The 24,091-nt window shown below is 39.6% G+C and overlaps 1 protein-coding gene across 1 annotated transcript in view; it reads right to left on the reverse strand.

Moving 5' to 3' along the window:
• Window positions 1–24,091, reverse strand: part of HEPH (hephaestin) — a 244,155-nt gene that overhangs the window by 96,027 nt on the left and 124,037 nt on the right. The gene's annotated exons all lie outside the window — the stretch shown is intronic.

Here is a 24,091-nt window from a genome sequence, read left to right on the forward strand (position 1 = left end):
TTGGTTTAATCCCCAGGACTGCATATGATCCCCTAAACACTGACTAAAGCACTGCATATAGTCCCTGAGGATTGATTCCTGAGCACCAAATGAGTATATAGAATATAGCACAAATAGTCCTTATTACAGCTGGACATAGCTCCCATCCCCTAATATGACAAATTTGTTTCCACTTAGGTTTCTTTGTTTATTATCATTAAGAAAGGAATTTTTGGAGGAAGCTGAGGCACACAGAGCCCTGCATTTTACTCAGAGTAGCTTTATGGCTGTGCATTACATTACCTCTACATAACTCACTGTATAAAATGCAAAGACATCCTAATTGTAGCACATAACCACACAGTGCACAAGAAACAACTGCAAAGTGCAAATGACACAATGGTAGAACAATGGAGAAAACTACCAAGTTTGGTGAATGAAGATACTAGTTCAGAAAACTCAATTCATAATTGATATAAAGCCTCACTTATACGGATTTAAAGAGGAATTGTTGGAGCTGGAGTGATATAGCACAGGGTGTAGGGTCTTTGCCTTGCATGTGGCCAACCCAGGTTCGATTCCTAGCATCCCATATGGTCCTCTGAGCACCTCTAGGAGTGATTTCTGAGTGCAGAGCCAGAAGTAACCCCTGAGCATTGCCAGGTGTGACCCAAAAAGCAAAAAATAAAAAATAAAAAAGCAAAGAGGAATTTTTGAAGTTGCATAAGGGGCTCAAAAAAAAAAACATTGGAATCCCCTGACAATAAAACAAGAGGGTACATGAAAGTACAAATTAGAAAAATACAAATAGAAATTACCAATCTGAAAGACTTGGTAGATGAATTATAAAACTCACTGGAAGAGAACAGAGTCAGTGAGCAGTTATTTCAAGATGAGGTGCAGAAAACGTCTAGATGACAGAATAAAATGGCAAAAATACTCAAAATAAACCCCCCAAATGGCAAGTGAACATTGGGATGAACTGAAGAGGAAAAACATAGAAATCACTGGGGTTTCCAGAGGAATAGGATGACAACCCTAATGAAGAAGCACATCATTGCTGAGAAGTTCCCAGATCTGATGAGTGCATGCACCCAGATTCATGAGGCCGGAAGGCTACCAGCTAAACTAAATCCAAATAAAAACACTCCAAGACACATACCAATAATAATGATGAAAATCTTAGAGATAACTTACTTTAATCAGCAAAGTCAAAGAGGCAAATTATATATAAACGACTGTCCTTAATATTTGATAAAAAAAAGATTTACAGTAAACCTATCAGAGGAGAAGCTGAAGACCCAAAGACAGTGATAGGATATAGTGAAAAAAATCAATGAAATGAATGCAAGAACACTTTACCAAGCCGGACTTTCATTCAGATTTGAAGGACAAATACACAATTCCTGTACTAAAAACAACTCAAGAACTTCATAGACTACCTACAAGAACTAAATGGGCTAATTTAAGACAAAAATTCCTGAAAAAACACTAAACATATTCAGAAATATGGAAAAAACTCCATAAGAATAATCTTTCTCAACCTAAGTGACCTAAATTAAGAGACACAGAATGGCAGAATGGATTATAAAATTGAACCCTGGGGAAAAAGCTGATGGTAGAGAAATTGAGTCTCTGTTGCCTGCAAAAAACACAGATGAAAATTCAGAAAAAACTGACTCAAAGTTAAAGCTTGAAAGACAATTCTTCAGGCAAACAATCCACTCAAAAAAAGAATAATTTTTCAAGCAACCAATACCCTCAAAAAGTGTAAGGGTGATGACCCCAGATGCTGAGCCAAGCTGAATGTCATCTGGGACAACCAGAGAGGGGTGGGCGAGTCCCTCTGCCCATCTCAGCAGAAACTCAACAGTTAAAAACCTCCAGAACCAAATAGCCACCACACTCATGTCTGACCTCCACTGGCTCGAGTTGAGCCCCTCACTCATGAGAATAAATCCTCTGAAAACCCCACGTATACGGCTTTTGTGACCATGCACTCAGATCTCTACAGAGTTGGGAATGGGCAACCTCCACCCATATCCCTGTTTTCCTGGAGCCCGGTGGACATGCCTGTGAACCACCTCTGGCGCTATTAAAACTCAGTAACAGCCATGGTCCAGAAACTTACAAATCTCGCAAGAGAGCCAAAAGTTATATCACCCTATCCAAAATCTCAGAATCCCTGGATCATACAGCCATGCACTTCACATGACAGACTTGGGTGGTGGGGAGGGTAACTAAAGGAGGCGGAAAGGTTTTATGGTGGTGATATTGATGTTGGAACACTGAAAATAGTAAATTACTGTGAACTACTTTATTAAAATGGAATTAAATTGGGGAAAATAAAAAAATAAATTTAAAAAGGAAAAAAATACCGGCCTGAATGTCCATATTGGTATCAGATTATATAGACTTCAGTCTGCAAAATGTCATAAATGACTGCGAATGTATTTCTTACTGATTAAGGGATATGTGTATCAGAAAGAACTCACACTTCTAAACGTAGATGAACTCAATGAGGGGCCATCAAAACACTTAAAACAACTGCTAATAGACTTTAAGTAAGACATTGATAGCATTAGAGTAGGACACCACTTTGTCACCTCTTTATAAAACTAAACTAAAGCTTGCAAAGAAATACCTTATTTAAGGAGAAAATGGGAGAGAGTTGGTGAGTGTATTTATGTGTATATGTGAATATATGTATATATATACACATATATGTATATATATTCATCTTCAAATGGCAGAATACATATTCTTCTCCAATGCACAAAGAGAGATTATCCAAGATAGACTATATCCTGGGGCACAAACTATACCTCCTCAAAATCAAGAGCATAGAAATCATTTATAAAGTATCTTCTCAAAATTATAGTGGAGTGAAAATAGAAGTTAATCATAAAAAGAAAATGAGAAATAACTCAAATATCTGGGAATTAAATAATGTATTAATGATCAACAAGTGGGTCAGAATAGAAGTTAAAGAGGAATTTAAAAGATTCATGGAAACAAACAATAGTGAGGGCACTACCTATCAGAACTGGTGGTTATGGCAAAAGCAGTCTTAAGAGGAAAGTTCATTGCTATGCAAGAATTCATTAGGAAAGAAGAAAAGGCACACATAAGTAACTTGACTGCACAACTTAAGAAACTATAAAATAACCAACAAAAGGAGCCCAAATCAGGCAGAAGGAAGGAAATAATAAAAAATAAAACAAAAGTTAATGAACTGGAAACTCAAAGAACATTCTGAAAGATAAAAGAATCCAAGAGTTGTTTATTTGAAAAAAGAACAATAAACCATTAGTAAGACTCAAAAAGAAAGATAGGGAACACTAAAAATTCCAATAAGAAATAAAAATAAGAGGCATCACAACAAATACCACAGAATTTCAAAAAATCATCAGAGACTAAGTTTAAAATCTTTATGAGATGAAACAAGATAAACTAGAATAAATGGATAAATTTCTGTATTCCAATAACCTCCCAAGTCTCCACCCAGTTGATTTGGAATATGTGCACAGACCTGTCATTAACAAGTTGAAATGATAATCAAAATCTACCCCCAAAAAGTCTTAGTGCAGATGGATTTGCTAAAACTTTTTAGGCTCTTCTAGGAAAATGGAGAAACAAAAACACTCCCAAACAGTAAATATCACCCTAATATCAAAAGCAGGCAGATGTACCACATAAAAGAGAATTATAGGCAATATCCTTGATGAACCCAGATGCAAAGATCCTCAACAAAATACTAGCAAATACAATGCAACAATCCATTCAAAAGATTATGACACCATAATAAGTAGGAGTCATCCCAGGAATTTGAGGATGGTTGCAAGTAAATAACCATAATTCACTATATCAATAAAAAATAAAAACATATGATTATATCACTAGATGCAATGGAAGCACTTGACAAGATTCAGCACAGATTCACGATAAGTACTCTCAACAAAATGGAAATCTAACTAATTTCCCTCAATATACACAAAGTCTTGCCACAAGCTCACAGCAAACATTATACTCTATAGTGAAAACCTAAAGCTTTCCCTTTAAAGTCAGGCACAATACCAGGATTCCCACTCTCTCCACTTCTATTCAATATAGTACTGGGATTACTTTCCATAGCAATTACCAAGAAAACGATATCAAGAGCATCGAGAGAGAAAAGAAAGAAAGCTTTCACTATTTGCAGATGACATGACACTATATTCAGAAAACACTAAAGATTACCCAAAGAATGCTTCTACTAGTGTCAGGCTACACAATTAATAAAAAATTCATGTCTTTCTTATATAAAAGTATTAAAATAGAAGTAAAAGGTACTGTCAGAAATTCTATTCACAATATTGTCTCATAAAATCATGTCTATCAGAATCAGCTTAACTAAAGAGGTGAAAGACATATACAAAATTACAAAACACTCCTCTAAGTAATAAAATAGGACATAGGGAAATGAAAAAAAAATCCTCTGCTCATGGATTGGGAGGATTGTTACTGTTACTGTGTTTGGCATATCGAATACGTCACGGATAGCTTGCCAGACTTTGCCCTGCGGGTGAGATACTCTCAGTATCTTGCCTGGCTCTCCGAAAGGGGCGGAGGAATCGAACTCGAGTCGACCATGTTGGCTGCATGCAAGGCAAATGCCCTACCCGCTATCGCTCCAGCCCTGGGAGGATTAATATCATCAAAATGCCAATAATTCCCAAAGCACTTTGCAAACTCAGTGCAGTCCCTACAAGGATATCAATGTCAGTGTTTAAAGAAACAGCTAAAACACTCCTGAACTTCATATGAAACAACAAAGACCCCTAAACAGCTAAAACAGTCCTTGGGAAGAATAGATTGAAGTATTATTTTCCATGACTTTAAACTGTAACTACTAAGCAATATATTTAAAACATTATAATATTGAAATAAAGACAAACACTCATATCAGTGTATATATTTGAATATCCTGAAACGGATCCTTAAGTATATGATAAGTTAATCTTCAATAGGGGAGCAAAATATATGAAGTGGAACAAGGAACGCTCTTCAATAGTGGTTCTGGGGAAAACTAATAAGCTACATGCAAAAAACTAACTAGATTTCTTCCTAAGGCATGTACAAAATTCAAATAAAAATAGCTTAAACATCTTGATATCAGAACTGATTCCATAAAATACACAGAGAAAAACATAGGCAGAACTCTGCAAGGTATTGAAGCTAAAGGCATCTTTAGCCTACTGGTCAAGCAAGTGTTAACCAAGGTTAAACAAATTGAACTACATTAAACTAAGAATTTTCTGCACTTCAAATGAAAAAATGAACAGTAAACAATGACATTTCATGAAATGGTTAAGTTTATTTACCAACACTCATCTTATAACCAATATATATAATGAACTGGTGGAACTTTACAAGAAATAAATATAGCAACCACATAAAAATGAGAATATATGAACAGAAACTTCCTCAAGATGAAATACAAATGGCCAGAAGGCACATAAATAGTGCTCTGCACCCCTAATTATCAGGGAGATACAAGGCAAAATAATGAGATAACCTCATGCCACAGTGTCTGGCACACACCAGAAATAACAACCAGTGCTGGTGGGGATGCAGAGAAAAGGAGTCCCATTCCCTGCTGGTGAGAAGTCCTTATTGATTTAGCCTTTCTGTTAAACATGGTTATTCCTCGGTCACTGTCACTGTCCTCCTGTTGTTCATTGATTTGCCCCAGCGGACTCAGTAACGTCTCCATTGTGAGACTTTATTGTTACTGTGTTTGGCATATCAAATACGTCACGGGTAGCTTGCCAGGCTTTGCTGTGTGGGTGAGATACTCTCAGTAGCTTGCTGGGCTCTCCGAGAGGGGCAGAGGAATCAAACTCGGGTCGGCCATGTTGGCTGCATGTAAGGCAAATGCCCTATCTGCTGTGCCATCACTCCAGCCCCTCCTCATAAACTATAAATTGAATTTCTATACAACCCAACAATACTTCTCATGGTATTATACCCTAGAGATGCAAATACAATGCAAAAAACCCTCTGCACTCCTATGTTCATGGCAGCACTAGCTACAAGAGCCAGAATCCATAAACAATCAAAGTGTCTGAGAACAAGTGAGTGGATAAAGAAACTATGGTATGTATACACAAAGCAACACTACACAGATGATAGGAAAAATGAAATCATGAAATTTTCTTATACATGTATGAACAGAGATAGACATAGAAATGATTGTATTCATTTTCAGGATATATAAAATAGTATGTAAATAATACCCAAAGAGAGTAGAAACAAGGGCAAAGAGGACTGGTCTTTGGAAGGTAGTTTGCCACAAAGGGAGGGGGGAGATCAGTTAGGACACAGAAGGGACAGTTATGACAGTGATAGTTGGAAATGAACCCCCTGAAGAAAAACTGTGTGTTAAAAGCAGGTAAAGTGGTGTGAATCACACACTTGAGTAACAAGCTGCTGTGCCTAAAACATAAAAATGAGAAAGAAGGGAGAAGAAACATGTCTGACACAGAGGCAGGCTTGCAGGAGGAGAATGAGAGGCTAAAACTGGGGCTGGGGGGATGGCGATATTGGTTGCAGGAGACTTGCACTGGTGAAGAGTGTTGGAACACTGTATAACTGAAACTCAATCATGAACAACGTTGTAATATTAAGAAACAGTGCAAAACCCCACTATGAGAATAGGATGATGAAAAGAGTCCAGAAGGTTCAATAGGTGCTACTCACAAATGTGAACTCTCCGATAAAGAATCTAGAGATGAAATGTTGAATATAGCCAATGAACTCAAAGAAACAATGGAACAGTTATCCAGTAAATTAAAGGAGGACATGAAAGAAGCAGTGTAACAGACAGACGAAAAAATACAGGAATAAATGAGAGCAGAAATATAAAAGCTAAATAAAGAAGTGTCACGAATAAAGGGTTTGGTAGATTAAATAAAAAAAACACAGTGGGCTCCCTCAACAATAGAATGGCTACAGGTGAAGACAGAATTAGTGACTCGAAGATATCTGCAGGAAGCCTACAGGTAACAACAAACAGTGGGAAGAGATCTCAAAAAATCTCAAGGATGAATCAGTGCCATAGGAGATGATTTCAAGAGGAACAACATAAGAATCATTGGAATACCATAAGGACAGGGAAGCAACCCCAACGAAAAAGCCACAGTTAAAAAATCATTGCTGAAAATTTCCCAGAGCTGGATAATGCAGGAAACAGATTCAAGGAGCCCAAAGGGTGCCAAATAAAAGAAACCCTAACAAAAAAATCTCCAAGACATATCAGAGTTAGAATGATAGATGTCATGGATAGAGACACAAAACTGCAAGCAGGAAGGTCAAAGAAGGAAATCACATACAAAGGAGAACCCCTTAGATTCACAGCAGACCTATCAGAGGAAACTCTCCAAGCCCGAAGGCAATGGGGAGATATAGTGCAAAAACTCAATGAAATGAATGCTTTACCAAGAATACCTTACCCGGCTAAACTCTCATTCAAACTTGAAGGAACAATATACTTTGTGAATAAACAACAGCTCAGGAACTTCATAGACTCAAAGCCAAACCTAAAAGAAGGACTAAAGAGGCTACTCTAAGACAAGAAAAATCCATACAAGCACAACTAACCCTGACAGAAAGATGACACAAAACCCCATAATAATAATCTATCTCAATGTCAGTGGTCTAAATTTACTAATTATGAGACAAAAAGTGGCAAAATAGATTCATAGACTGAAATCAATATTCTGCTACCTACAAGAACCACATCTGAACAATCAGAGTAAAACAGACTCAAAGCCAAAGGATGAAAAACAATCCTGCAAGCAAACAACTCCCTCAAAAAAGCTGGGGTGTCCTTACCAGTATCTGATAACATAGAGTTCAGGTTGAAAACGAGTAGAAGGAATAGTGAAGGCCATTTTTTATTAATCAAGGGATAAATACAGCAGGAAGAAATCACACTCCTGAACATATACGCACCCAAACAGGGACCAGCTAAATACCTACAACAGCAGCTAACAGACCATAAGAAGGACATTGTGAGCAACACGGTAGTAGTTGGAGATTTTAACACCGCCTTGTCACCTATGGATAGATAAAGAAGATTAAAACTCAGCAAGGAAGTACTGGCTTTGAAGGAAGAAATTAGAATAGAGAGGGATAATAGATCTATACAGGACTTTACAACCACCCCCAAAAATAATACACGTTCTTTTCCAGTGCACATGGAACAGTTTTCAGCATAGACCATATCCTGGGTCACAAAGGATACCACAACAGAATCAGAAAGATAGAAATTGTATAAACTATCTTTTCAGACCATGATGCACCGAACGCAGAAGTTAATCATGTACAGACGCAGAAAACCAAATCAAACACCTGGAAATTAAACAATTCAATGTTGAGCAAAGAGTCAGTCAGGAAGTAAATCAAGGAATAAATCAAAAGATACATGGAAACAAATTAGAATGAAGACATTAGCTACCAGAACCTATGGGATACAGCGAAAGCTGTGTTAAGGGGAAAATTTATAGCTCTGCAAGCATTTCTCAGGAAGGAGGAAAGAGCCTACATAGATAACTTGACCTCACAGCTCAAAACCCTAGAAAAAGACCAACAAAAGGAGCCCAAATCAGGAAAAAGAAAAAAAAAATAATAAAACTTAGAGCAGAAATCAATGATACATAAACCCCCCAAAAAAATCTGTAGGATCAATGAAACCAAAAACTTGTTCTTAGAGAAAATAAACAAGATTGATAAACCACTAGCAAGACTCACAAAAAAGTGAGAGAACCCTAAAGAACCTAATCAGAAATGAGAAGGGGGATATCACAACAGAAACCAAAGAAATTTGAAAGATCAACAGAGATTACTTTGAAAGTCTGCATGCCATGAAACAAGAGAACCTAGAGGAAATGAATAAATTTCTGGATTCCTATAATATCCCAAGGTTGAATCAAGAAGATCTGGAACATCTGAATAGTACTATTAATATCAAGGAAATTGATACTGTAATCGAATTTCTTCCCAAATACAAAAGACCAGGTCCAGATGGATTCACTATCAATTTTTTCCAAACCTTTAAAGAGGAACTATTGCCAGTACATCTCAAGATTTTCCAGGAAATTGAAGAAACAGAAACTCTCCCAAACTGTTTCTATGAGGCCCATATCTCCGTAATACCAAGAGAAAACAAAGACACTACATAAAAGAAAACTACAGGGCGATATCCATGAAGAGCATGGATGCAAAGAATTTCAACAAAATATAAGCAAATAGAATTCAACCACACATCTAAAAGATCATACACCATGACCAAGTGGGATTAATCCCGGGGATGAAAGAATGGTTTAGCAATAGGAAATCAATCTACACAATACATCATATCAATAAAAGAAAACACAAAAAACATATGATCATATCAATAGATGTAGAGAAAGCACTTAACAAGATTCAACACCCATTTATGATGAAAACTCTCGCCAAAATGTATATAAAAGTAACTTTCCTCAATATTGTCAAAGAGGGTCTCAAGCCTATGGAAAGCATTTATCTCAAGCCTATGGAAAGCATCATCCTCAATGATGAAAAACTAAGAACATTCCCTCTAAGTTTAGGGATGAGAAAAGGATGCCCACTCTCTCCCTTGCTGTTCAATATAGTACTGGAAGTACTTGCAGTAGCAGTTAGACAAGAAAAAGATATTAAGGCCATTCAGGTAGGAAAGGAAGAAATCAAGCTCTCATTATTTGCAGATGATATGATTTGCAGATGATATGGAGTCGAGCATCTTCCACCCAGATCCTCCAAATTCCAGTAGGCGGGGGTCACACCCACCACCTGGCCCCCTAGCGCCGTGTAATCCCATCAGCGGCCAAGACTCAGAGACTATAAAATCCAGATTCCGGACGAGAACAGTGCAGTCTTCTGCCCCCGCGCCTGGGTGTTCCTTCCCGGAGCTCCTTGAAGGGGAGCGGGTTGAGCTTTCCTCCCCACCCTGACCAGGGCTCCGGCAGCCGAAGACCTCCAGGACCAGCCACCACCATGCTGAGACCACTCTCCGCACACATGAAGGTACTGGCAGAGGGACAAAGCCACGCGGGTTCCGGGGCCGAGACCTCCAAGCCTACTCGAATTGGAGTCGAGCATCTTCCACCCAGATCCTCCAAATTCCAGTAGGCGGGGGTCACACCCACCACCTGGCCCCCCTGGCGCTGTGTAATCCCATCAGCGGCCAAGACTCAGAGACTATAAAATCCAGATTCCGGAACTGCGCGGCTGCATTTGCGGCCGCACGACATCTTATCAGAACTTTTTTTTAATGACATCTTATTGTCTCATTACTACTTTGGACAAACTTGCAGGCTATCGAATGTAGCCTGCCCACAGGGCAGAGTCTGGCAAACTCCCCGTGGCATACCAAATATGCCAGATACCAGTAACAATGATGGGTCTCATTCTCCTAAATAGCCTTGAATATAATCTCAGGGCTAGGATGAAAGAGACGTTACTGGGGCCTGCTCGAGGCAATCGACGAATAACAGGATGATGAAATGAAAATGAAATGAAATGATATGTACTATACTTAGAGAACCCTAAAACCTCTACCAAGAAACTCCTAGAAACAATAGACTTATATAGTAATGTTGCAAGCTTTAAAATTAATATGCAGAAGTCCAAGTCTTTCCTATACACAAATAATGAGAGAGAAGAAAGTGAGATGAAAAAGAAACCCAGTTCACAATCATGCCACAGAAAATCAAGTACATTGGAATCTGTGTAACTGAGGAGGTAAAGGACTTGTACAAAGAAAACTACATAAAGCTCCTTCACAAAATAAAAGAGGACACAAGGAAATGGAAAGATATCCCCAGCTCATAGAACAGGAGGGTCAACATTGTCAAAATGGCAATACTCCACAAAACATTGTACAAATTAAATGCAATCCCTATAAAGATACACATGACATTCTTAAAACAATTGGAGCAAACACTCCTGAATTCATATAGAAATATAAACAAATAGCTAAAGCAATTCTTGGAAAAATTATAATGAGAGTAATCATCCTACCCAATCTCAAACTCTACTACGAAGCAGTAAAAATTAAAACAGCATGGTACTTCAACAAAGGCAGAATTACAGACCAATGGAACAGGATTGAATATGCTGACACACGCACAAATATATGATCATCTAACCTTTGATGAGGGAGCAAGAAATGTGAAGTGGAGCAAGGAAAGCCTCTTTAACAAGTAGTGCTGGCAAAACTGGACACCTAAATGCAAAATTGGGCTCAGACCTCTATGTAAAACCATGTACAAAAGTAAGATCAAAATGGATTAAAGAACTCAACATCACACCAGAATCCATAAGGGAAATTGAAGGCAAGATTGGCAAAACACTCCATTACATTGAAGTTAACAGTATCTTCAAAGATGACACACCACTGCCCCTGCCCAAGCAATTGAAAAACAGAGATAAACAAATGGGACAATCTTAAACTAAGAAGCTTCTGCAACTCAAAAGAAACTGTGAGCAGAATAAAAAGAGTCTACAGAATGGGAAATGATATTCTCCCAATACCCATCCTATGGGCTGGAGCGATAGCACAGCGGTAGGGCATTTGCCTTACACGCAGCCAACATGGCCGACCTGAGTTCAATTCCTCTGCCCCACTCGGAGAGTCCAGCAAGCTACCAAGAGTATCTCGTCCACACGGCAAAGCTGGGCAAGCTCCCCATGACGTAATATTCGATACGCCAAACACAGTAACAACAAAGTCTCACGATGGAGACGTTACTGGGCCCGCTCGAGCAAATCGATGAACAATGGGAGGACAGTGCTACAGTGCAGTGCTACCCATCCTATAAGGTATGGATATAGGATATAGGATATTTTATATCAAGGATATACAAAGCACTGGTTGAACTAAACAAGAAGAAAACACCCATCCCAATCAGAAAACGAGGCAATGAAATGAATAAAAACTTTCTCAAAGAAGAAATCCGAATGGCAAAAAGGTACATGAAAAAATGCTCTTCATGACTAATCATCAGGGATATGCAGATCAAAAAAATGATATATCGTTTCATACAACAGAAATGATATATACAAAATCTATATCCAAAAGAAAAAAAGCAACTGGTGTTAGCGTGGATGTGGTGAGATGTGGATGTGTCTTTCCTTCATTGCTGGTGGGAATGCCGACTGGTTCAACCCTTTTGGAAAACAGTATAGACGCTTCTCAAATAATTATAAATTGAGCTCCCATTCGACCCAGCAATACCACTTCTGGAAATATATCCTGGAGAGGCAAAACAGTATAGTAGAAATGACATCTGCACACGTATGTTCATTGCAGCAGTGATTTCAATAGCCAGAATCTGGAAAAAACCCGAGTGCCCAAGAACAAATGACTAGTTAAAGAAACTTTGGTACGTGTACACTATGCAACTGTTAGAAAAGATGAAGTCATGAAATTTGCATTAAGTGGATCAACATGGAAAGTATCATGTCAAGTGAAATGAGTCAGAAAGAGAGGGGGCGACATAGATAGATTGCACTCATCTGTGCAATATAAAGTATCATAATGGGAGACTAACACCCAAGAATAGTAGAGATAAGTACCAGGAGGTTAGCTCCATCGTTTGAAAATTGGCCTCACATGCTGGGGAAGAGTATAGTTTAGATAGAGAAAGGAACACCAGGTAAAAGGTGTTCTAAGGACGTGCTCGGGATGGGAGAAATGTGCCAAAAATAGACTATAGACCGAGCATGATGGCCACTCAATACCTCTATTGGAGACCACAACACACAAAAGGAGAGAGGGAACAAAACGGAATGTTCTGCCACAGAGGCGGGGTGGGGCAGTGGGAGGGGGGAATCTAGTGCGGATGGTTGGAGGGACACTGTGATTATGGCTGGTGGAAAACGGGCACTGGTGGTGGAGGGATAGGTACTCAATGCTTGTGTGACTGAAACGCAAGCACAAAAATTTATAACTGTAATTGTACCTCACTTTGATCCACTAATAATAAAAAATAAAAATTAAAAAATAAAGAATCAAAACAGAGAATTTTTTTTGCAAACCACAGAGATTTCTTTTGCAAACCACAACACTCAAAATGAGAGAGATAACAAAAGGGAATGCACTGCCATAGAGGTAGGATGGGATGGGGGTATGGGGGTGGGAGGGATACTGTGACCAGTGGTGGTGGAAAATGGGCACTGGTGGAGGGATGGGTATTCTATCATTGCATAACTGAAACCCAAGCACAAAAATTTGAAAGTCTACAACTGTACCTCATGGTGTTTCACTAATAAAAATTTAAGTAAAAAATATATCAAATGCTAATTTTATTGTCTTTCACTTAAATATTGACAAATTCAAATTAGCCAAAAATCTAAGCTAGACCCTCAATTTATAAATGATAATTGATAAATCAATGTGCATCTATCTGATACAATATTCTATAATTATAAAAAAAGAATCTCAGCAAAGTGCAACATGTAAATAAATCAAAAGTTTGATGCTTTATTTTGCAAATTTCATGGGCCACTGGGGATAATTAAAAGGGCAATTATATAAAGTTGGTGCAGTTTTGAGAAACAAATGACATTTTCTGCTCTAAAGCAATTGATAATTTGATATTTTGCAATTAAGGCCATCATTTGTACTTTTATAGACAGGTAGCCAAATAAACAATAAATGTTCCCTAAAAAAAGTCATAACCATTTATTCCTATAATGTGTATAAGAGGATAACGTTTTCTAACATATACAATCGTGAAATATCATGAATTTCAGTTTTTGTTAGTTTGGAATTCTAATAAAGCTTTATTCCTTTTAATCTTCAATTTACTATCATTAGTAAGACTAAACATCTTTTTGTAAATAACTTTCTAGCCAATTTTGACTAAACATTATCTTGCTTGTTTATAATCTTTGTCCAATTTCCATTGAATTAGTCAGGGCTGAGAATGTGTACAGTGTTAGAACATATTCCTTACATTTATGAGGTGCTGGTTTTGATTTCTAGAACTCCATCTATATCTATATATCTATATAAATATCTACATCATCTATCAATATCACCTCTATATGCACATATAATAAAAATATGTTTGCATGGTTCAAAAATAAATAAAAATAAAGAATCAACAGAAAGTCCAAGAACTGCAAATGTGTGGTGAAAATACTAAAACAAAGCTACAATAGAAACTGCTAAGCCAACAATTTCCATTTTCCCTTTTTCCTTTTTTGGAAATAGAATCATCTATATTTTGACTAAATTAATGGCTGTCAAAAAACGACACTTTTATGATTTTTTGTGGATCTAGTTATTTATGCCTTTGTGAATAAATTCAGGAAAACGAATATATGCAACATCCAAATCATTAACTTGTACACAACACTAGTTTTTCCTGGAATCCTTTTTCATTTCTTGATAGCTTGGAAGGGCTAGAAATAGAATAAGAATCTTAGTTCCAGGTCACATTCTGCTCATTCATCCAGGTATCCACCCGGCGGCAGAACCCTTCCCAGGGGTGCGTGTCTAACTAGATCCCTTGAGAACAGCCGGTTTTTATCATTGGTCTACTGGGGACAGGAATTGAAGCACACCGAGCAAGACCAAAGCTGAGCCATTCAGCCAACCTCTGCTCACTCATCCAGGTACCCGCCAGGCGGCAGGACCCCTTCCCGAGCCGAGAAAGCTTATGGGACTGCGACTTACTCTCCCCCTACATATCCCATAGGAACCATAAGTCACCCTCTCAGATGGAACTTTCACTAGGTTAGCTTAACCACCAGAAACACTTTAGCCAATAATTCATTAAGCCCATCTCAATTTATTCTGCATCTTAAGCAGAATAGTAAGAGTGAGTGTGAAAGTCTAAACCACACAGGTCACAATGGTAAAGCAATGCAGAAGACCACCAAGCTTACTTATTGAAGAGGCTAGCCCAGAAGACACCAACAGTAATGAAATGCAAGACAACCTCTCTGACAAAGAATTTAGAAGGGAGTTATGGAAGATGCTTACGGAGCTAAAAGAAAAAAATGGAAAGCAATACCAATAAAAGACAAGAGGACTTGAAAGTAATAATGAGGAAAATGCAAACAAAATTACAAACGGAAATGTCAGACGTGAAAAACCTGGTAGGTGAATTGAAAAACTCAGTGGAAGGCCTCTGCGGCAGAGTAACAGCTGTTGAGGATAGAATCAGTGAGCTCCAAGATGAAGTCCAGAGACTCCAGAAAAAAGCAGAAAATGGAAAAGAGACTCACAATTCGGAAACAGATGGCAACAGGAGTTTGTGATGAAGCCAAGAGGGGTAACGTAAGAATTATTGGAATCCCAGAGGGACAAGAAGAAAAGCCTGATGAAGAAGAAACCGTCAAAGACATTGCTATGACGTTTCCAGAGTTGAAGAAAACATACGACCACATTCAGAAGGCTCGAAGGGTACCAGCTATAAGAAATTTGAATAAAAATACCCCAAGACACATCTTGATTAAAAAGACAAAAATCATAGATAGAGAAAAAATATGAAAGCAGTAAGATGAAAGAAAGAAATTTCCTATAAAGGAGCACCCTTAAGATTCACAGCTTATTTATCTGATAAAACCCTCATGGCACGAAAATACTGGTGGGATATAGTGAAAAAAACTCAATAATATAAATGCCTCACCAAAAATACTTTACCCAGTGAGAGTCTCATTCATAACAGAAGGAACAACACACAGTTTCACAGACAAACAACAGCTCAGGAACTTCATAGACTCAAAACCATGATTAGAAGAACAACTAAATAGGCTACTTTAAGAAAAGACAGGTGCCTCAAATACACAAAATTTCGACAGAAAATGGGACAAACCCCCAGAACAATAATCTCTCAAAAGTTCAATGGGCTAAATGCACCAATTAAAAGACACTGAGTTGCAGGGTGAATTAGAAAATTGAGCCCAACATTCTGCTGCCTCCAAGAAACACATCTCAATAGTCAAAGCAAACACAGGCCCAGAATCAAAGGCTGGAAAACAATCCTACAGGCACACAACTCCCATAAAAAAGCTGGGACAGGGGCTGGAGCAATAGCACAGCGGGCAGGGTATTTGCCTTGCACGCGGCCGACCCAGGTTCGTGTCCCAGCATCCCATATGGCCCCCCAAGCACTTCCAGGAGTGATTCCTGAGTGCAAAGCCAGGAGTAACCCCTGAGCATTGCAGGGTGTGACCCCCCCAAAAAAAGGGAAAAAAAGCTGGGGCAGCATCCTAGTATCAGACCACATTGATTTCAGAGTGAAGAAGGTCACAAGCAACAGTGAAGTCCATTTCTTATTGATCAAGGGATATGTCAATGACATACATCAGGATCCTCCGTGAGCTGTATTGCGGATTCACTACCAGGATCTCACCATTCTACAAAGAAGTGATCGTTGATGTCAAGAGAGGGGTGCGGCAGGGTGATACCATTTCACCGAAACTCTTCAGTGCCACCCTCGAGAACATCATGCGACGACTTGAATGAGAAGGAATGGGAGTGAAGATAGATGGTCGGCAACTACACCACCTCCGCTTTGCTGATGACATTGTTTTAATAACACCAAACATCAGCCAAGCGGCACAAATGCTGGCCGACTTTGACCGTGAGTGTGGAAAGGTAGGACTACAGCTGAATCTCACGAAGACAATGTTTATGAGAAACAGCCTTGTTCCTGACGCCCCATTCACTCTCAATGGAACGACCATCTCCGAATGCAACAGCTATGTGTACCTAGGTCGAGAGGTCAACATGACAAATGACCTGGCACCCGAGCGGCGCAGGAGGAAGAGAGCGGCTTGGAACGCCTTCAAGAACGTCGAAGAAATAGCTAAGAGGACGAAGAACCTCTGGCTCCGGGCACATCTCTTTGATTCCACTGTTCTTCCTGCATTAACATATGCCTCAGAGACCTGGGCCCTACGCAAACAAGATGAGAACGCTATTCAGGTCTCCCAAAGAAGAATAGAAAGAGCTATGCTTGGAATATCACGTTTCACTCAAATGAGAGAACGAATCCGGAGTTCTGACATCCGTCGACGATCAAGAATCAGGGACGCTGTCTCATTTGCCAAGGTGTCGAAAATCAGATGGGCTGGTCATGTAATGAGATTTAAAGACGACCACTGGACTAGAGCTGTTACCGACTGGATTCCACGGGATGTCAAAAGATCGCATGGCCGCCCACCTACCAGATGGTCAGACTTCTTTGTCAAGATCATGAACGATCGGTTTGAGGCCCTTCATGTTCCCGGAGTGAACAGATGCCATTGGGCTACGCTAGCACACGACAGGAACAAATGGAGACGTTACTGGCGCCCGCTCGAGCAAATCAACGACTAACGGGAAGTTAAGTGATTAAGTGGGATATGTAGAATAGGAAGAACTTACAATACTAAATGTATAAGCACCAAATGAGGGACCTGCAAAGTACTTAAAGCAACTACTCATAGACTTGGAGAAAGACATTGATAGCAACACAATACTAGTGGGAGACTTCAACACCACTTTATCACCTCTTGATAGATCAGCTAGACTAAAGCTTAGAAGGACATACTTCATCTGAGGGAGAAACAGGAAGAAAGGGACTTATTAAATATATACAGGACAATTCATCCTCAAAAGGCTGAATACACATTCTTCTCAAGTGTGCATGTACATTCTCAAGATAGAGCCCATGCTGAACCACAAAACATACCTCCATAAATGTACGAAGATAGGGATTGTATCAACAATCTTCTCAGATCACAATGCACTGAAATTAGAAGTAAATCACACACACAAACAGAAAACTAAATTAAACAACTGGAAATTAAACAATTCACTAATGAACAATGACTGGCTTAGAAAAGAAATCAAAGAGAAAATCAAAAGAAAACTGGAAACAAACAAAAATAAGGACACAAGTTACCAAAACTTATGGTACACAGCAAAAGCTGTGTTAAGAGGAAAGTTTATAGCTCTACAAGCATTCAACAGGAAGGTTACTTAAGTAACCTAACCTCAAAGCTTAAGAGCTTGGAGAATGACCAACAAAAGCAGCACAATCTGAAGAGGAGGAAGGAAATAATAAAACTCAGAGCAGAGATTAACGAGATGAAAACCCAAAAAACAATCTGAAAGATCAATGAAACCAAGAGCTGGTTCTTCGAGAAGATAAACAATATTGATAAGCCTCTAGCAAAACTCACAGAGAAAGGGAGAGAGGAAACTCTAATATACCAAATCAGAAATGAAAATGTGGCCATTACAACAGAAACTACAGAAATCCAAAGGATCCTCAGGGAGTATTTTGAGCAGCTTTATGCCACAAAACTCGAAAACCTTGAGGAAAGGGATAAATTCCTAGATTCCTATAGTCTCCCAAGGCTGAACTAAGAAGACCCGGATTAGCTGAACAGACCTATCACCACCAAGGAAATTAAAACGGTAATTAAAAAAAGTCTCCCAAGCACAAAAGTCCTGGCCCAGATGGATTCACTAGTGAATTCTTCAAAATTGTTAAAGAGGACGTACTCTCAATCTTCTTTAAGCTTTTCCACTAAATTGAAATATCAAAAACACGTCAAAAAGATTCTATGAAGCAAATATCACCCTGATACCAAAAGCAGACAGAGATACCAAAAAGAAAGTGAAATACAGGCCGATATCCCTGATGAACACGGAAGCGAAGATACACAACAAAATACTAGCAAATAGAATTCAACTACTCATCAAAAAGATCATACACCATGAGCAAGTAGGATTCATCCCAGGGATGCATGGGTGGTTTAACATTCAGAAATCAATCAACATGATCCATCATATCAACAAAAGAAAAGATAAAAGCCATATGATTATATCAATAGACGCAGACAAAGCATTTCACAAGATCCAGCACCCGTTTATGATGAAAACTCTCAGAAAAATAGGCATTGAAGGAACTTTCATCAATATAGTCAAAGCCATCTACCAAAAAACCACAGCAAGTATAATTCTCAACGAGGAAAAACTACACACTTCCCTCTAAGATCGTGAAACAGACAAGGTTGCCCTCTTTTGCCACTTCTATTCAATATATTACTGGAAGTCCTTTACAGTTAGACATGGGAAAGGTATCAATGGAATGCAGATAGGAAAGGAAGACGTGAAACTATCACTATTTGTAGACGATATGATACTATACTTAGAAAACCCTAAAGATTCTACAGAAAAGTTCCTAGAAACAATAGTTTGGTTTAGTAAGTGGCAGGCTACAAAATCAACACCCAAAAGTCCATGGCTTTCTTATATACAAATAACGAAAGAGAAGAAAGAGACATGAAAAAAATGATCCCGTTCACAATAGTACCTCAGAAAATCAGGTATCTCGGAATCAGCTTAACCAAAGAGGTGAAGGACCTATACAAGAAAAATTACAAAACACTACTTCAAGAAATAAAAGAGGACACTAGGAAATGGGACACATCCCCTGCTCATGGATAGGAGGATTAACATTATCAAAATAGCAATACTGCACAAAGCAATATAAAAATTTAATGTGGTCCCTATCAGGATACCCATGACATTTTTCAAAGAAATAGACAAAACACTCCTGAAATTCATATGGAACAATAAACCCCCACGAATAGCTAAAACAATCCTTGGGAAAAAGAAGATGGGTGGCATCACCCTTCCCAACTTCAAACTGTACTACAAAGCAGTAGTAATTAAGACAGCATGGTACAGTGATAGGAACAAACCTGCAGACCAATGGAACAGAGTCAAATATTCTGTCATAGATCCCCAAATATTTGACCCTTAAGCTTTGACAAAGGAGCAAGAAATATAAAGTGGGAAAAGGAAAGCCTCTGCAACAAGTGGTGCTGGGAAAACCGGATATCTACCTGCAACAACAACAACAAAGAAATTTGACCTCTGTTTAATGCTAGACACAAAAGTCAGATCAAAGTGGATTAAAGACCTCAATATCAGACATGAATGCATAAGGTACATAGAGGAAAGTGTAGGCAGAACTCTCCACGACAAGCTACTGAGAGTATTCGATATGCCAGACACAGTAACAACTCTCCACGACATTGAAGCCAAAATCATCTTTAAGGACTAAACAGCACTGACCATGCAAGTGGAAGCAAACATAAACAAATGGTACTACATCAAACTAAGAAGCTTCTGCACTTCAAAAGAAACAGTGACGAAAATACAGAGAGAGCCTACAGAATGGGAATTATTTACCCAACACCCATATGATAAGGGATTAATATGCAGGATATGCAAGACAGTAGTAGAATTGTACAAGAAAGAAACCTCCAACCATATCAAAAAATGGGGAGAAGACATAAACAGAAGTTCACTCAAAAAAGAAATACAAATGGCCAAAAGGCACATGAAAAAATGTTCCACATTGCTAGCCACCAGGGAGATGCAAATCAAAACAACAATGAGGTATCATCTCACACAACAGAGACTTGCAGACATTCAAAAGAACAAAAGCAACCAGTGCTGGCATGGGTGTGGGGGGAAAAGGAACACTCTTTCACAGTGGTGGGAATGCCCACTAGTCCAGCCTTTCTAGAAAACAATATGGACAGTCCTTCAAAAACTAGAAATTGAGCCTCCATATGACTCAGCAATACCACTTCTGGGAATATATCCTGAGGGTGCAAAAAAGCACAGTAGAATTGACATCTCTACCTATATGTTCATTGCAGCACTGTTCACAATAGTCAAAATCTGGAAACAACCTAAGAACCCTAGAACAGATGACTGGTTAAAGAAATTTTGGTACATCTACACAATGGAATACTACGCAGCTGTCAGGAGAGATGAAGTCATGAACTTTGCTTATAAATAGATAGAAATGGAGAGCATCATGCAAAGTGAAATCAGTCGGAAAGAGAGGGTCAGCACTGATTGCACTCATTTGTGGAGTATAAAACAACATAACATGAGGCTGACACCTAAGGACAGTAGATACACTGGATAGATAGTTTTCTCCATAGCTGGAAGATTGCCTCATGTGCAAAGGGGTGAAGGCAGCTGGAATAGAGAAGGGATCACTAAGAAAAGGAAGGCTTGAGGAATTGGCCGGGATGGGATATTTGTGCAGAAAGTATATAAAGGACCAAACATGATAACCTCTCTGTGGCTCTATTGCAAACCATAATGCCCAAAAGTTGAGAGAGATTATGGGAATCATATCTGCCATGGAGGCAGAGGGAGGGTGGGAAGGGGGGGGTATACTGGGGATATAAGTGTTGGTGAACGTGCACTGATGGAGGGATGGGTGTTTGATCATTTTGTGATTGTAACCCAAACATGGAAGCTTGTAACTATCTCACAGTGATTTAAAAATATTAATAAAAAAAGAAAAGAATCTTAGTTCCAGATGGCATGCCCAGAAAGGAACTGCAAGATATGCTCTTGTTTCTTGTTTCTGCCTGAGCACCCAGGCCAGAGGAAATCCATGGTAAGTTTTAAGACTGGATCACAAGTGAGAGTTTACTCCTAGGAATATATCCCAAGGGTGCAAAAGGGAGCCAGGGCAGCAAGGGAGCCAACTCCCTCACAGGAACAGCGTCGGAGGTAGTGTGGCCTTCGGGCAGCAGAAGCAGCTATGGTTATTTTCCCCTTTGCCAGCGCTTTGGACTCACATCTCAATCGCCATTAGTTAATTCTTTGGAAGACAGGCTCGCTATCCCAAACTCATTAGGCCAATAGACCACCAGCCTATTTCAATCTTACCAAAATAATGGTGACAACAAGAAACTGAACAAGTTTAATATAAAATAACACATTCTCTTAAGTTGTACTAGAGGCCTCACATAAGTAGCAGAGGAGCACCTAAAAAAAAGTAAAAATTCTTGAAAGGGAAAAAGGTGGCCATCATCAACAGAGATCATACGAAATCCTTTCTCACAGTGAGAGGGGGGGACTGATAGTGAACTGGAGGGTTCCACCTCCATACTACCACAGCAACATGAAGAAACAGTGCAAATCCCTACCACAAAGAGTGGTGAAAATAGAGTTCAGAAACCTCAACAGGGAATACCCACAAATGCAATATCTCTGATTAATAATTAAGAGATTAGCTCTTGCTCTTCGTGCCAACACTGTGCCGGTCTTCTTCTCCACCCAGGTAAGTCTGCCTGCCAGTATTCAAACCCAGGACTTGGCTTTCGCCGTGCAAAACCCCAGGCATCCTCTAGGACCCTGGGACAAAAGCAGCCCTGAGCCACTTCCTCAACACTGTTTCAGTCTTCTTCTTCACCCAGCCTTTACTCTCCACACACACCAAGTTCCCGTGGGGGAGTGGCCTCTTCAGAAGCAGGCGTGGCTTCGGTAGAAGTGGGCATGGTCTAATAGTAGGCGGGTGGCCGCTCATGCGGCTGAAGGTAGTTTACTCATACCAAGAAATCTAGTGTAGATTTTTGTCCCCAAAGCTGTGCTGGTCTTTTTCCCCACCCAGTTCAGTCTATCCGCTGGTGCAAGCGTCACAGGCGTATTCTTGGACCCTGGGACAAAACCAGCCCAGAGCCTCTACCTCTTCTTCTTCGTCCTCAAAGCTGTGCTGGTCTTCTTCCCCACCCAGGTAGTTTATCAGCCGTATTCAAACCCAGAAATTGGCTTTCTCCATGCAAGCCCCCAAGGTGTCCTCTCAGACCCTGGGACAAAAGCTGATCTGAGCTTCTGCCTCTTCCTCATCGTCCCCAACGCTGTGTACATCTTCTTCCCTAACCAGCCTTTACCCCCCACCCCACAAAAATCAGGTTCCCGTTGGGGCGTGGCCTCTTCATAAGTGGGATTGGCTTTGGTAGAAGTGGGTGTGGCCTAATTTTAGGTGGGCGGATGCTCTCGTGGCTGCAGGTAGTTTAGTCATACCAAGAAATCTAGTCCCAATACCAAAACACCAACATGAAGAAACAACGCAAATCCCCACCACGTGGAGAGGACGATGAAAAGATTCCAGAAGACTCTGTAGGTGATACTCACCTAAGGGACCTCTCTGACAAAAAATTCAGATATAAAGTCTTGAAGATGTTCAATGCACTCAATGGAACAGTCAGACAGATATCCAGTAAATTGAAGGAGGACATGAAAGAAACAATGGATCGGACAATCGAAAAAATCCAGGAACAAATGAGAGCAGAAATTGGAAAGCTATGCACAGAAATGTCACAAATTAAAGATTCTGTAGATGAACTAAAAAACTCAGTATGTGCCTTCAAAAACAGAATGACCACAGCTGAGGAAAGAATCAGTGAGCTGGAAGATCAGCTGCACCAAGCCAACAGGCAACAACAAACAATGGCAAGGGACTTCAAAATAGCTCTAGAGGGGCTGGAGAGATAGCACAGCGGGTAGGGCATTTGCCTTGCACGCAGCCGACCCGGGTTCGATTCCCAGCATCCCCTATGTTCCCCTGAGCACCACCAGGAGTAACTCCTGAGTGCAGAGCCAGGAGTAACCCCTGTGCATCTCCAGGTGTGACCCAAAAAGCAAAAAAAAAATAGCTCTAGAGAGAATCAGAGTCCTAGGAGACGATTCCAAGAGGAACAATATCAGAATCCTTGAAATACCAGAAGCTCAGAGAAACAATCCCGATGAAAAAGCCACAGTTAAACAAATCATCGCTGAAAGATTCCCAGAGCTCGACAAGGCAGTCATTCAGATTCAAGGCGACTGAAGGGTGCCAGCTAAAAAAGACCCTAACAAAAATACTCCAAGACATATCATAGTTAGAATGATGGATGCTGCCGATAGAGACACAATACTGCAAGCATCAAGGTCAACGAATGAAATCACATACAAAAGAGCACCCCTTAGATTCACAGCAGATCTATCAGAGGAAGACCTCCAATCCCGAAGGCAGTGGCAAAATATAGTGAAAAAACTCACTGAAATGAATGCTTCACCAAGAATACTCTAACCGGCTAAACTCTCACTCAAACTTGAACGAATGGTACACTATTTTCTAGATAAACAGCAGCTCAAGAACCTTATAGACTCAAAACCAAACCTAAAACAAGGGCTAAAGGGCCTACTATAAGACAAGATAAATCCCACAACCACAAA

Source organism: Sorex fumeus, unplaced genomic scaffold (assembly GCF_029834395.1).
Source record: "Sorex fumeus unplaced genomic scaffold, SorFum_2.1 ptg000073l, whole genome shotgun sequence".
In the NCBI taxonomy this organism is placed as follows: domain Eukaryota; kingdom Metazoa; phylum Chordata; class Mammalia; order Eulipotyphla; family Soricidae; genus Sorex; species Sorex fumeus.